General features: G+C 48.3%; 1 protein-coding gene across 1 annotated transcript in view; it reads left to right on the forward strand.

Moving 5' to 3' along the window:
* Window positions 1-14,421, forward strand: part of RILPL1 (Rab interacting lysosomal protein like 1) — a 45,211-nt gene that overhangs the window by 8,111 nt on the left and 22,679 nt on the right. The window lies entirely within an intron of this gene.

Genomic DNA, 14,421 nt, shown 5'->3' on the forward strand with positions numbered 1-14,421 from the left:
GGGGGGGGATATCATAGAGGTGACTTGGTGGGGTGCTTCTTTGGATATGGTGATCAAGGAGGGCCTCTCTGATGAGGTGACATTGGAGCCCTAATGAAGTCAAGGAGTGAGCCATGTAAATATCTTGGGGGGAAAGCAGGTGCAAAGGCCCTGGGGCATGACTGTTTATGGAAACCAAGGAGACCAGTGTCACAGAAGATGATCAAGGCCAAGGGTGGTTAAAGATGAGGTCAGTGGGGTCAGCAGGGGTCAAGTCACATAGCCCCTTAGAGGCCAAGGTTTGGGTTTTATTCTAAGTTTGCTGGGAAGAAATTTGAGGTGCTTGTCACGGGTACACGTTTAACAATGAGCAACCCAGGGTGGCCACCCAGATCTGAATGGTGCTGGAGCCCCCCAACTGTCATTCATCCTACGAACAGTTATCTAGAACCTTGACTCCAGGCCTTTGCTGGTGCTGGAGAAGCAAAGACAGACAGAGGGCTTTGGTCTGGGCCCCCGTGCGCTGCATCAGCTGTGGGCCCCCCAGCAGCCTCCTTCTCATTCAGAGGCTGGCTCTGATCGCAGGGAATCTCAGGCCCAGCTCTTTAGTCTGGGTAAACTTCCTGGGTCCCTATACAAGCCCCCTCCTCACGTTTGTTGGGAAGGGGGTGGACTTCCGTGGGGGCCTGAAGTTCAGAACTCGTGTTTACCACTCTGAGAATAAAAGAGCACACTGTATGAGGACCGTAGGGACCAAGGAAAAAGGAATTGCTTGATCTGGGTGCTGGCATCCTCTTTTCCTTGGGTTTCCTTTGTTGAGATCTGAGTCGTGCAGTGAAAACAAAAGTCGTAATGGTGATAAGTGTTGGTGCTAGAGCCAGACTGCCCAGTGTGAATCCTAACCCCAATACTTACTGGCTGAGTGACCTTGATCAAGTCACTTGACCTTGGTGTGCCTTAAGTGCCCCCTGTAGAAATGGGGGAAATAACCATATCTCCCTCATAAAGTTGTTGTGAGGACTAAATGAATTAATACGTGTAAACTGAATAGTACCTGGTGCCCACACTCAGCAAGTATTCACTGTTGTTACTATGAGCTGTTGTTATCGAATCCAATCTCCTTTTTGAAAAGAGGAGGAAAACAGGCTGAGAGGGTGCTTCCTTCCTCTTTATGGCTTAGTAGCACTCCATTGTCTGTTTGGACCACATTTCGTTTATCTATTCATCCACCGATGGACGCTGAGTTGTTTCCAACTTTTGGCTATTGTGAAGAGTGCCGCTGTGAAGGTTCTGGTACCTTCATGTTTTCGTGTGGACATGTGTTTTCGGCGCTTTGAGGTATATACCTCGGCATGGAATTGCTGAGTCCTGTGGTAACTGTGTTGAACTTAGTGAGGTGCCCACAGCCATCTTTTGTTTTTTTTGTTTTTGTTGTTTTTTAAATGTTAGTCGTCTCCCTAATTAATATCGTTTGGAATCCTACCTTATGGTCTGGTGGGTTTTATTTTATTTTGTTTATTTATTTATTAATATTTATTATTTATTTGGTTGCGCTGGGCCTTAGTTGCGGCTTGCCAGCTCCTTAGTTGTGGCATGCGAACTCTTAGTTGTGGCACACGTGGGGGATCTAGTTCCCTGACCAGGGATCGAACCCGGGCCCCCTGCATTGGGAGCGTGGAGTCTTATCCACTGCGCCACCAGGGATGTCCCCATAGCCATCTTTTGGTCTGTGACATTTCTGCAGGGCACCCAGAGGCCTCCAGGGGTGACCTTGGAACTCCCCCTGCCTACCCCAGTGACGCCCTAGAGGCCGCAGGTCCCCCAGGCACGGGCCCGAACACCCTAAGCCACTTCCTCGGCGCTCGGTTGCATGTGTGTGCACACGGCACCCCCCCGTGTGGGAGAGCTTGGCCTCAGCTCTCTGCATCCCTGCTGGGCTCTTTATCAGACAGCCCACATGGTTGCCATCTGAGACGCACTTAATTGGCATCTCGCGTGGGTCCAGCTCTCGGGGGTGAGCTTGGGGAGCCTCCGGTGTTCAGCTCGACAGCAGCCCTCACCCAAGTGGAGAAACTGGGCAGATGCCAGGCATGCCTTTCACAGTTATTTTTATTCTGCCTGGGAAGCCATGGGAACACAATAAGGGCAAAAGCATGTCTTCCACCTGTGAGAGGAACAGACACTGGGCCGAGGGGTCCCTGGGAGGAGGTGCAGCCCATGAAGTTAGACTGTGTGTCTGGCACCACTTTAGGCAGTGGGGCAAGGCCTAGGGGCAAACAGGATTTAGGGGGTGAGTGGGCTGGGATGCCCGCTTAGAAGAGCCAACCCTTCCCGGAACAGTGCTGCTTTCCCAGCCATTAATACTGGGCACTGCGACGTAGAGAACAAACGTATGGCTACCAAGGGGGGAAGGGGGAGTACGATGAATTGGGAGAATGGGATTGACACATATACACTACTCTGTATAAAATAGATAACTAATGAGAAACTACTGTCTAGCACAGGGAACTCTACTCAGTGTTCTGTGGTGACCTAAAAGGGAAGGAAATCCAAAAAAGAGGGGATATATGTGTACGTATAGCTGATTCACTTTGCTGTACAGCAGAAACTAACACAACAGTGTAAAGCAACTATACTCCAATAAAAATTAATTTAAAAAAAATACTGGGCAGGGACTTCCCTGGTGGTCCAGTGGTTAAGACTCCATGCTCCCAACGCAGGGGACATGGGTTCGATCCCTGGTCAGGGAACTAGATCCCACATGCTGCAACTAAAATATCCCACATGCTGTAACTAAAGATCCCACATGCCGCAACTAAGACCCAAGCAGCCAAATAAATAAATATTTTTTTAAAAAAAGAATTTTGAGGCAAGCATCCTATCCTGTTGACCCCACGAGATCATTCTTAGAAGAAGGAAAAAGGAAACACTGTGAAGGAAAGCACCTTCTTTTCCATGCTTTTATTTATTTCTTTATTACAATTATACAAACAATAACGTGAATGTAGCCTGTGCAATCTCAATCAATACATTTTTCAGAACAAAAGAGAGTTTTTGCTCCCCTTTTCCCTCTAAAATAAAATAAAATAAAATACTGGGCAGTGCGCTCAGAGCATCTGCCAGTCTCCTGTCTCCCCCTCCCTGGAAGTCTCCAGATTAAAAAACACTTCCCTACTTCTTGTATTTGGAAATCGTGTTGTCAGCACTTGGAAACTACTAGTTAGCACGTGCGGAGATGAATTACAGATATGGAAGCAGTTGGACTGGGGGCATGGGGTTGCAGAGATACACTCAAGCGTCTGGAAAAAAATTCTTGGGCTCTGGACAAACAACTCTGTCACCAGGCGAGGATGAAAACTGACCACGTATCCATTTTCTTAAGGGCAGCTGAGAACAGCACTGTCCAAAAACAATGTAAGGCAATACATTGGTTGCTCTTCCAATTGTGTACATCTTTCGCCTTTTACCAAAAAATGTAAGGCAAGCCACAGATATGACTATGAGTTTTCTAGGTGTGGCATTAAAAGAAAGTAAAAAGGACAGGTGAAAGTAATTTCATTAATATTTTTATTTAACCCGGTAGATCCAAGATATCCTTCAACATGTAATCAATTTAAAAATTATCAGTTGGGGAGAATTCCCTGGTGGTCTAGTGGTTAGGACTCTGTGCTTTCACTGCTGAGGGCCTGGGTTCAATCCCTGGTCAGGGAACTAAGATCCTGCAAGCCGCATGGTGCAGCCAAAAGAAATAAATAAAAATTTAAAATAAAAATTATCAGTAGGGTATTTTGCATTTTTTTCATATTGTCTTTGAAATCTGGTGGGTTATTCATTTATATATAATATAATATATATATGTATGTTTTACTGTGATAACACACACGTAAAATCATCTTAAGCTGGGACAAAGAGAGAGAGCAGCATGGACATATATACACTACCAAATGTAAAATACATAGCTAGTGGAAAGCAGCCGCATAGCACAGGGAGATCAGCTCTGTGCTTTGTGACCACCTTGGGGGGTGGGATAGGGAGGGTGGGAGGGAGGGAGACGCAAGAGGGAAGAGATATGAAGACATATGTATAGGTATAACTGATTCACTTTGTCATAGAGCAGAAGTTAACACACCATTGTAAAGCAATTGTACTCTAATAACGAGGTTAAAAAAAAAATTCTCATCTTAACCATTTCTAAGTGTATAGTTCAGCAGCGTTAAGAACATTCACATTGTTGTACAACCAGATTCCGGAACTCATCTTGCAAATGTAAACCTCGGTCCCCATTATACAATAACTCTCCATTTCTCCCTCCCCCAGCCCTTGGCAACTGGCATTCTACTTTCTGTCTCTATAATTTTGACTACTCCAGGTAGCTCACATAAATAGAATCATACAATATTTGTCTTTTTGTGACTGGTTTATTTCACTGAGCATACTGTCCTTGAGTTTCATCCATGTTGTAGTTGTGTCAGAATTTCCTTCCTTTTTAAGGCAGAATAATATCCCATTGTATGGATAGACCACATTTTGTTGATCTACCCATCTGTTGATGGCTGATGTGTATTTTACATTTTCAGCACATGTCCATTTGGACGTGCCCTATCTCAGGTGCTCCGTTGCCACTAGTGGCTGCTGAGTTGGACACACAGAGCTAAAATATTCTTGGAGATGTGCCTGGGTAGAGCAGTCCATTATAAGGGGAATGGGCTGTGGAGTGAGGTGGACCTGAGTTTAAATCTCAGACCCACTCTTACCAATGGGTCACCTTGTTCCCATCCTCAGGTTCCTCACCTGTAAGGTGGGTGTGGCAACTCCTGACACCCAGGACTGTTGAGAAAAATATATACAGCATCAAACGCAGAGCTAGTCAATAAAAGATAGCCCTGGGCTTCCCTGGTGGCGCAGTGGTTGAGGGTCCGCCTGCCAGTGCAGGGGACACGGGTTCGAGCCCCGGTCCGGGAGGATCCCACATGCTGCGGTGCAACTGGGCCCGTGAGCCACAACTACTGAGCCTGCGCGTCTGAAGCCTGTGCTCTGCAACAAGAGAGGCCACGACAGTGAGAGGCCCGCGCACCGCGATGAAGAGTGACCCCCGCTTGCCACAACTAGAGAAAGCCCTCGCACAGAAACGAAGACCCAACACAGCCAAAAATAAATAAATAAATAAATAAATAAATTTATTTAAAAAAAAAAAGAGAGAGCCCTGAGGGCAATTACGTCGCTTTTGTCCTACCAGTTGAACCTTTTGTGGGACCCGAGAGTGGCTGATATGAATTTCACCTCAATAGAAATCGTCTGTGCACCTTCTATATAGGACTTTCTCCGTATGCTTGCTGTATTAGTTTCCTGGGGCCACTGTAACAAATGACCACAAACTGGGAGGCTTCGAACAAAGAAATGTATTCTCTCACAGATCTGGAGGCCAGGGGTCCAAAATCAAGGTGTCAGCAGGGCTGCGCTCCCTCCAAAGGTTCTAGGGGAAGAAGCCGTCTCTTCCAGGCGGCAACTCTTGGCTTGTGGCTGCATCACTCCAAGCTCAGCCTCTGTTGTCACGTGGCCTCCTCTGTGTGTCTGTGTGTCTGACTCTCCCTCTCCTTTCTCTTATAAGGACCCAGTCATTGGATTTAGGGCCCACCCTCACTTAGCCTGACCTCCCCTTAACTTAATTACATCTGCAAAGACCTATTTTCAAGGTAAGTCACATTCTGAGGTTCCAGGTGGGTGTGAAGTTTGAGGGGACATTATTCTCTCCAGTACACTTGCTGATAACATAAGGAGCTTGGGCTCTTGAGACTTTGAGAGGCAGTAGAGTGGTCGCAAGAGTGTGGATTCTGGGGACTTCCCTGGTGGCGCAGTGGTTAAGACTCCTCGCTCCCGATACGGGGGCCCCGGGTTTGATCCCTGCTCAGGGAACTAGAGCCCACATGCTGCAACTAAGGCCCAGCACAACCAAATAAATAAATAAATATTTTTTTAAAAGTACTCTGAACAAAAGATGGTCTGCCCATGTAATGGGATATCATTCAGCCATAAAGAGGAATAAAGCACTGATACACACCACAACGTGAAAGAAAAAAAAAAAAAAGTGTGGATCCTAGAGCCAGACTGCCGGAGCTTGAATCCTGGTATTAGCTGTGTGGCCTTGTAAAAGTTAATGAGCTACTGTGCACCTCTGGTTCATCGGCTATCTAAGGCGGGCAGCAGGGGTCCTACTTTCTAAAGTATTCTGAGGATAAAATGAGTTAAGTTCTGCTTATGTCAGCATCTTCTAGAAGAAGACCTGAGGCGAAGATGTTCCTTTGCAGGTGATTCATTAAGGAAGCAGCCCTAGAAAAGACTATTGGGGAAGTGGAGGAATCAGGACAGGGAAAGGAGGAAGCCCAACAAAGTCCATGCAGGGCAGCGAGCTCTGGAGTGTGAGTTACACCTCAGAGTTGCCCTGCCCTTAGGCATGGGGCCTGTACTTTCTTACTGAGCCTGCCAGCCAGGGAGCCCAGGGTGCCTGGTCAGTAGCAAAAGCACACTGAAGGGCTTCCCTGGTGGCGCAGTGGTTGAGAGCCCGCCTGCCGATGCAGGGGACACGGGTTCGTGCCCCGGTCCGGGAAGATCCCACATGCCGCGGAGCGGCTCGGCCCGTGAGCCGTGGCCGCTGAGCCTGCGCTTCCGGAGCCTGTGCTCCGCAATGGGAGGGGCCACAACAGTGAGAGGCCCAAGTACCCTAAAAAAAAAAAAAGCACACTGAAGAGGGGCGAGGGGTGAACACAGGGATCCGAGGGGGTCTGAGCACCGCTTCATCCGTGGTGAGCGCCGAGCCCAGTAGCTGGTGACGGCAGGTGCTTGATAAACATTGGTGATCATCACCATCCAGTATCAAAGGCGCTTTTCTGGCTCTGGAGGAGTGAAAAACGTGTAGGTCTGGTACTAAGAGACCCGGATTATGCTCCAAATGGCCACTAACTAGCAGATTTGGGGCAAGCGGCTCAATCGTCTCAGGGTGTTTTCTTGTAGAGACTGAGGGGGACAAACAGTATGGGTTTGTGGGTGTTGGTGGTTGTTTTGGTCTTTAACAATGGAAACTATTACATGTATTTATTCATGTTGTAAAAGTTGAAACAAAACTCAAGAAAAACATGAGAATTCCCTTTGCCTCCTTTCTCACTCACCAGAGAGAAAACCATCCCTTTCTATGCATTTACACACATATTCCATGTGCGTGTTGTTTTTAAATAAGAAAAAGCTCCTACAGTGCTGACGTTGACATTGCGGGGAATAATGTGTTTTGTTTTTAAAATGAAAGGGATTATGCTGTATGGATTGTCACTTGCCTTTTTTTTTTTTAACAAATTATAATTATGTCTTTACTGTTTGGATTGCCCTTTTAGAAAAATTGACAAGCGAGTCACAGAACATAAAATTAACAGTTTTAAAGTGTACAATTCAGTAGCATTTAGTACATCATTTAATGTATTTATAATGTTGTGCCATCATCACCTCTATTTAGTTCCAGAACATTTTCACCACCCGCAAAGGAGACCCTGCACCCATAGCAGTCACTCCCCAATACCCCCTCCCCCCTGCCTTTGGTAACCTGTAGTCTACTTTCTGTCTCTATGGATATACTATTCTGGACATTTCATATAAGTGGACTCATACAATATGTGGCCTTTTGTGTCTGGCTTCTTTCACTCAGCGTCATGTTTTCAAGGTTCATCCACATTGTAGCCTGTGTCAGTGCTTCATTTCTTTTTATGGTTGAATAATATTCCATCATTTGGATAGATTTTTTTAATCCATACGTCTGTTGATGGACATTTGAGTTACTTCCATCTTTTGGCCATTGCGAATACTGCTGCTGTGACTTTGTCACTTGCCTTTTGCTTTTTTTTAAAAAAGGTCAAGTTTTTTTTTGATTTTTATAAATTTATTTATTTGTTTATTTTCGGCTGCATTGGGTCCTCATTGCTGCGCGCGGGCTTTCTCTAGTTTTGGCGAGAGGGGGCTACTCTTCGTTGTGGTGCGCGGGCTTCTCATTGCGGAGGCTTCTCTTGTGGCAGAGCACAGGCTCTAGGCGCACGGGCTTCAGTAGTTGTGGCACACAGGCTCAGTAGTTGTGGCTCACAGGCTCTAGAGTGCAAGCTCAGTAGCTGTGGCGCACGGGCTTAGCTGCTCCGCGGCATGTGGGATCTTCCCGGACCAGGGATAGAACCCGTGTCCACTGCATTGGCAGGCGGATTCTCAACCACTGAGCCACCAGGGAAGCCCTTGCCTTTTTCTTTGAACTGGCTACATAGTGTCCCATTGTGTGGAAAGTACTTGTTTAATCATTTCCTTGCTAGTGGATGTTTAGATCATTACCAGTTTTCACTGCTACAGACTCGGGACCTGGGACTGACCTTGGACTTGCTTCTCTGTGCACTTGCCCGAATGTCTCTTTAATTTAGATCCCAGGGTCTTGCATTGCTGGGGTGACTAAGCAGTTACTCAGAACTCTCCTGGCTTTTGTCTATGTCTGTGAGTCTGTTAAAAACACTTAACCTTTTAATTTTTCGAAGCACTTTTGTAACGACGCTTGGACTTAGCAGCAACCTTTGGAGCAGGGAAAACTGGTATTTTTATTTTATAGATAAAATAACAGCAGCCTGTTGTGAGCACTTCATGTAGATTAACATATGCAGCCTCACGAGAGCCCCCCAGGTGGGGCCTCCATCCACATGATCCCCATTTGCAAGTGAGAAAACAGGCACAAGGCACAGGTTCAGCTGCAAGGGAAGTGGCAAAGCCAGAAATGAGTCCAAGTAATCTAGCTCCAGACTCTTAGCTCTTTACCGTTTGTTCTCTAGCTTCTTAGTCCTACAGCTACCGACACCCATGACAGATGGGGAGTTCCCTGATGGTCCAGTGGTTAGGATTCTGGGCTTTCACTGCCGTGACCCGGGTTCAATCCCTGGTCGGGGAACTGAGATCCCGCAAGCCGTGAGGTGCAGCCAAAAAAACCCATTGCTTTCTTTGGGACTTCCCTGGCGGTCCAGTGTTTAGGACTCGGCACTTTCATTGCAGTGGCCCGGGTTCAATCCCTGGTCGGGGAACTTGGATGTAGCTGGGTTCCAGATCCAGGTTTCCTTTCTCTGGGCTCGTGCTCCCCTGCGCCCACCCCACGTAGCTGTTCTGCTCACCTGATTTCTCCAGGAGTGGAATCTGCCCCCACCAAGGATTAAATTTAACGAGTTAGGCCCTTGATGCCCCTGCCTGGAGCCTTTGAAGGACAGGTGCTCAGAGAGCAGTGAATACTTTCGTGGCTTTTTCACAGACTCTGCCTACACCTGATTTCAGCCCTCCTCCTTCACACACACACACACACACACACACTCGCTCATGCACTGTGTCTAAGGAGCGCTTTTTCGGGAGACGTTAGCAGTGTCCTCTTGTCACACTAGCCCAGGCCCAGGCCCCACCTTGCAGCAGTGGCCCAGGAGTTTGGGGAGGGCGACACCTGGTGCCCAGGACCCCCAGATGGCCCTGTGTTTCCCCATTGCAAGTCTGGGGGCCCTTCAGCTCAGGAGTCCAGCTGAAGAGCATCCTTTGAGGAGCTCCTTGCTGTCTGAAGAAATAACTGACTTTATAAACTGTGTCTGAAGTTTATAAACTGCATCTGAAGAAATTTATAAACTGACTTTATAAACTGTGTCTGAAGAAATAACTGACTTTATAAACTCCAAGTGGAACGTGTAGTTATTCTTTTTCATAGTTGTATAGTATTCCATTGCTTGTTAGTATCAAGGTTTATCTATTCATTCTACTATTTCTTAAATATTTATTTTCCTTATTTTTTTTGGCTGCGTCGGGTCTTAGTTGCAACACACCAGGGAAGCCCTTGGTTCCCTGATCTTTGTTGAGGCATGCGGGATCTTTCCTTACGGCGCAGGGTCTCTTTGTTGCAGTGCTTGGGCTTCTTTCCAGTTGTGGCGCACGGGCTCCAGAGCGCATGGGCTCTGTAGTTTGCAGCACGTGGGCTCAATAGTTGTGGCACGTGGGTTTAGTTGCCCCGAGGCATGTGGGATCTTAGTTCCCCAGCCACGGGTTGAACCCATGTCCCCTGCGTTGGAAGGTGGATTCTTTACCACTGGACCACCAGGGAAGTCCCTATTCGTTCTACTGTTGATAGGCGTCTTGGCAGTTTCCAGTTTGGGGCTATGATGAACAAAGCTGCTGTGAACATTTTTGCATGTCTTGTGCTGTACAGATTGTCACTACTTTACTTACCAGTGCATCTGTCTTTTAAATAGCCACATAGTGTCTGATTTTCCTGCAGTTTATTGAACCATCCTTCTACTGGTGATCATGTGCACTGTGCATGAAGGCCTGTGGGGGTTTATGCCCAGCATCAGCTGCTGGTTCACAGAGGATGTGTAACAGCAGTAGTAGGTGATGCCTATTGGTTTTCCCAAGTAGCAACCCCCAAGCAGCTCAGACGAGCATTCCTGTTGCTCCGCCTTCTCTCCAGCACTTACATTGACAGTCCTTTTCAGTTTAGCCATCCTGGTGAGGATGCTTGCCCCTTCTTTCCATCCCTGCCTCTCCACTCCTGCTTGGGCTGCCATCTCTGAGGGACTTTTTTTTTTTTTTTTAATTTATTAATTTTGGTTGCATTGGGTCTTCGCTGCTGCATGCGGGCTTTCTTTAGTTGCGTCGAGCAGAGGCTACTCTTCATTGCGGCGCATGGGCTTCTCACCTCAGTGGCTTCTCTTGTTGCGGAGCACAGGCTCCAGGCACGCAGGCTCCAGTAGTTGTGGCTCGGGGGCTCTAGAACGCAGGCCCAGTAGTTGTGGCCCACAGGCTCCAGAGTGCAGGCTCTGTAGCTGTGGTGCACGGGCCTACTTGCTCTGCGGCATGTGGGATCCTCCCTGACCAGGGCTCAAACCCATGTCCCCTGCATTGGCAGGAGGACTCCCAACCACTGTGCCACCAGGGAAGCCCCTCTGAGGGACTTTTGCACCTTCTCTGCATCTCTCAGCCTCCTAGCTTGGTATGAGGTCCAAGGAGGAAGCTGAGTGGTCTGAGGGGCAGAATGGATGCCCCAGGAAAGATCCTATTTCATGGCCTTGTGTGATTTCCTAATGTACTTATTTTATATGTACAGCATTGTCAGAGAGGTGGAATAAAGAAAAGCATCATGGGACTTTCCCTGGTGGTCCAGTGGTTAAGACTTTGTGCTTCCACTGCAGGGGGCACGGGTTCGATCCCTGGGCAGGGAACTAAGATCCTGCATGCCGAGTGGTGTGGCCAAAAATTTAAAAAAAGAAAGAAAGAAAGAAAAGAAAAACATCAGCATGTCCCCACTTTGCAGGTGAGGAAATGGAGGTTCAGAGAGGTTAACGTCACTTCAAAAGTCAGAAGCCATGTGCTGTGATGGAACCCAGGCATTCAAAGTCATCCTTATTGCCTCCGGGGCCTCCCAGTCACTCAGTTGACAGCTTTTCTCATCACAATTCCTTTCCTTCCAGCTTGTCTCATTTGCATACCAGGCACCCCTGCCGTCCTGTAAGTCTTTCCTCTACGGCTGTCCCTACCTGGTCTCCTTGGCCTGACCCTCCAGCTCCGTGCAGGCTCTACGTGTTGAGATCCTGAGGTTCTTGTTGCCCCTTTAGAGGAAAATCCAGCCTCCTTACCTGGCCTCCGAGGCCCCGCATGGTCCAGCTTCACTCCCAGCTCAAGCCTGTATCACCCCCTTACCCCTGTGCTTCGGCCACTGTTACTGCCCTCCAGCGCCTCAGATGAAAGGTCTCCTCCCATAGGGCCCCTGCCTGGGAACGCTCATCCGCGTCACCTGGCTGCCCTTCCCCCCTTCCGGTCTCAGCATAAATGACCCTTGTCCAAGAGGCCTTCCTGCACCCACAGTCTACATTGGGTCTCCCTCATCATTCTTTCCCCGTTGAGTCTTTCACAGTACTTGTTATGGTCTGTAATGACACACACATCTGTCTAATGCCTGTAAGTTGGTGAGAGCAGAATTGTACCACACTTATTTGCCATCATGACCCTAGCGATTAGCTCAGTGTCAGGTATACAGCAGGTGCTCGATAAATACTTGAGGAATGAATGTCGAATGTGTATGCACAGTAAAATGTGAGTACTCCCAGCAGGTGGCCCTGTCTGGAACCAAGTATGGGCTGGAGTCTGCCCCATGGTGACACATTCTGGTGACCTGCCAGGAGCTTCTGAGTCTTGTCCCCCCGTGGGGAAGCAGCATGGCATAATGGAGAGGACACAGGACTTGGAGTCAGAAAACTTGAGTTTGAGCCCCAGCTCCGCCAGTGCCTAGCTGTGCGACTTTGAACAAGTCTGTCTCTGGGCCTCAGTTTTCCGTATCTGTAAAATGGGACTCATGTTAAAATGGCAACAACAATAATACCCATTTCCAGTGGTTGGGAGTGAGAATGAAATAGGGTCGAGGGTGTAAAGCAGTTTATCCTTACTGAGCTTAGTAGGAGTGAGCTATACGTTGGGAACGTGGAGGGGAACTAGTCCCTCTTCCGTCAGCCAGCCTGGAGCATCCACCACTTATAAAGCCCCAGACTACAGAGACGATTGAGACAGGATGGCTGCCTTCTGGGACCGTCCTGCCTCTGTGCCTGTTATATAAAGTCTCCAGCTCATCAAGGGCAGGGCCTGGGTCTTCTCTGGGTTTGTAGCCCCAGCAGCATCACACACCGTTCTAGACACGCACCATGAATGCTCATTCATCGTGGTGACTGCCTGCTTGGGAATATCCAGGACATGAGGGCGGCCAGCGGAAAAGCTTCAGATGGAATGGAGCAGCTTAGAGAAAGGAGTCCCATGGGGAGAATAGCTGAGGAATTACCCACATAGTTTCTTTTCCCCAGGGCCTTGTCGTCTAGCGGTATGTCCCCTGAGTCCCATAGGGGAGGAAAATTGGAGAGAAACAATGGTTTCTCCCTTGTTAATCTGTGGTTGAGCCTGACCACCACTCTCCCCAGCTCTGGTCTCCTGGGGAGCAGGGATTAGCTCTCAGCCCTAGTGCCTATGAGAGGCTGAATAATGGGCCCCCTAAATATCAGGTCTTAATCCTTGGAACCTGTGGCTGTTACATTATATGGTAAAATATTTACAGGTGTAATTTAGTCAGAATCTTCAGATGGGCATTTATCCTGTACTATTTGGGTGCACCCTAAATGCCATCACAAGTGTCCTTATAAAAAGGAGGCAGAGGACTTCCCTGGTGGTCCAGTGGTTAAGACTCCGTGCTCCCAATGCAGGGGGCATGGGTTCAATCCCTGGTCAGGGAAGTTCCACATGCCTCGCTGTGCAGCCAAAAAAAAAAAAAAATTTTGAAAAAAGGAGGCAGAGAGAGATTTGACACAGACAGAAGACAAGGAGGCATGTGACCACAGAGGCAGAGACTGGAGTGATGGGGCCCCAAGCCAAAGAACGCTGGCAGCCACCAGAAGCTGGAATAGGCCAGGAACAAATTCTCCCCTAGAGTCTCCAGAGGGAGCACAGATGTGGTGACGTCTTGATATTGGACTGACGTTTGATTTTTTTTTTTTTTTTTTTTTTGCCCTTGCTTCATGGCTTCCAGGATCTCAGTTCCCCAACCAAGGATAGAGCCCAGACCACGGCAGTTAAAGCCCGGAATCCTAACCACTAGGCCAGCAGGGGGCTCCCAACATTGGACTGATTTTAAACTTCTGCCTTCTGGAACTTTGAGAAAATAAATTTCTGAGGCTCTTAGCTGCCAAAATTTGTTGGTTATTTGTTACAGCAGCACATGAAACTGATACAGCATCCATCCTCACGTTCCTTAATTCACCAAAGCCCTGAGCAGACACCTACTGTGTGCCAGGCACTATGCTAGTCCAGGGAATACACAGTGAATAGGTTAGGCAAGGTCTTGCCTCCTGGGCTGACCGTATACTTGGGGGACGAGGGGCAGGGAGAACAGACGACACCACCCTTTGAGCACCTGCTGTGTACCAGACATCTTCCGTATTGGCTTCATGTGTATTAACAAGAGCAATCCTCGCAGCAGCCCTATGGGTAGGTAGGTACTGTTATTCCCATTTTAGAGATGTGGAAACTGAGGCACAGGTTGGGTAGCCCAAAGCCACACAATTAATAAATGGGAGAACCAGTGTTTGATCTCCAGAGCCGACCCTCTGAATCACTATGCAGTATCATCTTTCATTAGATGAAAGGATGTACCAGACACTTAGCCATTGTAAAAAGTGAGGGGGGCCTCCCTGGTGGCGCAGTGGTTGAGAGTCCGCCTGCTGATGCAGGGGATACGGGTTCGTGCCCCGGTCCGGGAGGATCCCACATGCCGCGGAGCGGCTGGGCCCGTGAGCCATGGGCGCTGAGCTTGCGCATCCGGCAACGGGAAAGGCCACGACAGTGAGAGGCCCACATATCGCAAAAAAAAAAAAA

The sequence above is a fragment of the Lipotes vexillifer genome, unplaced genomic scaffold (genome assembly GCF_000442215.2).
Source record: "Lipotes vexillifer unplaced genomic scaffold, Lipotes_vexillifer_v1.1 scaffold21, whole genome shotgun sequence".
Lineage (NCBI taxonomy): Eukaryota > Metazoa > Chordata > Mammalia > Artiodactyla > Lipotidae > Lipotes > Lipotes vexillifer.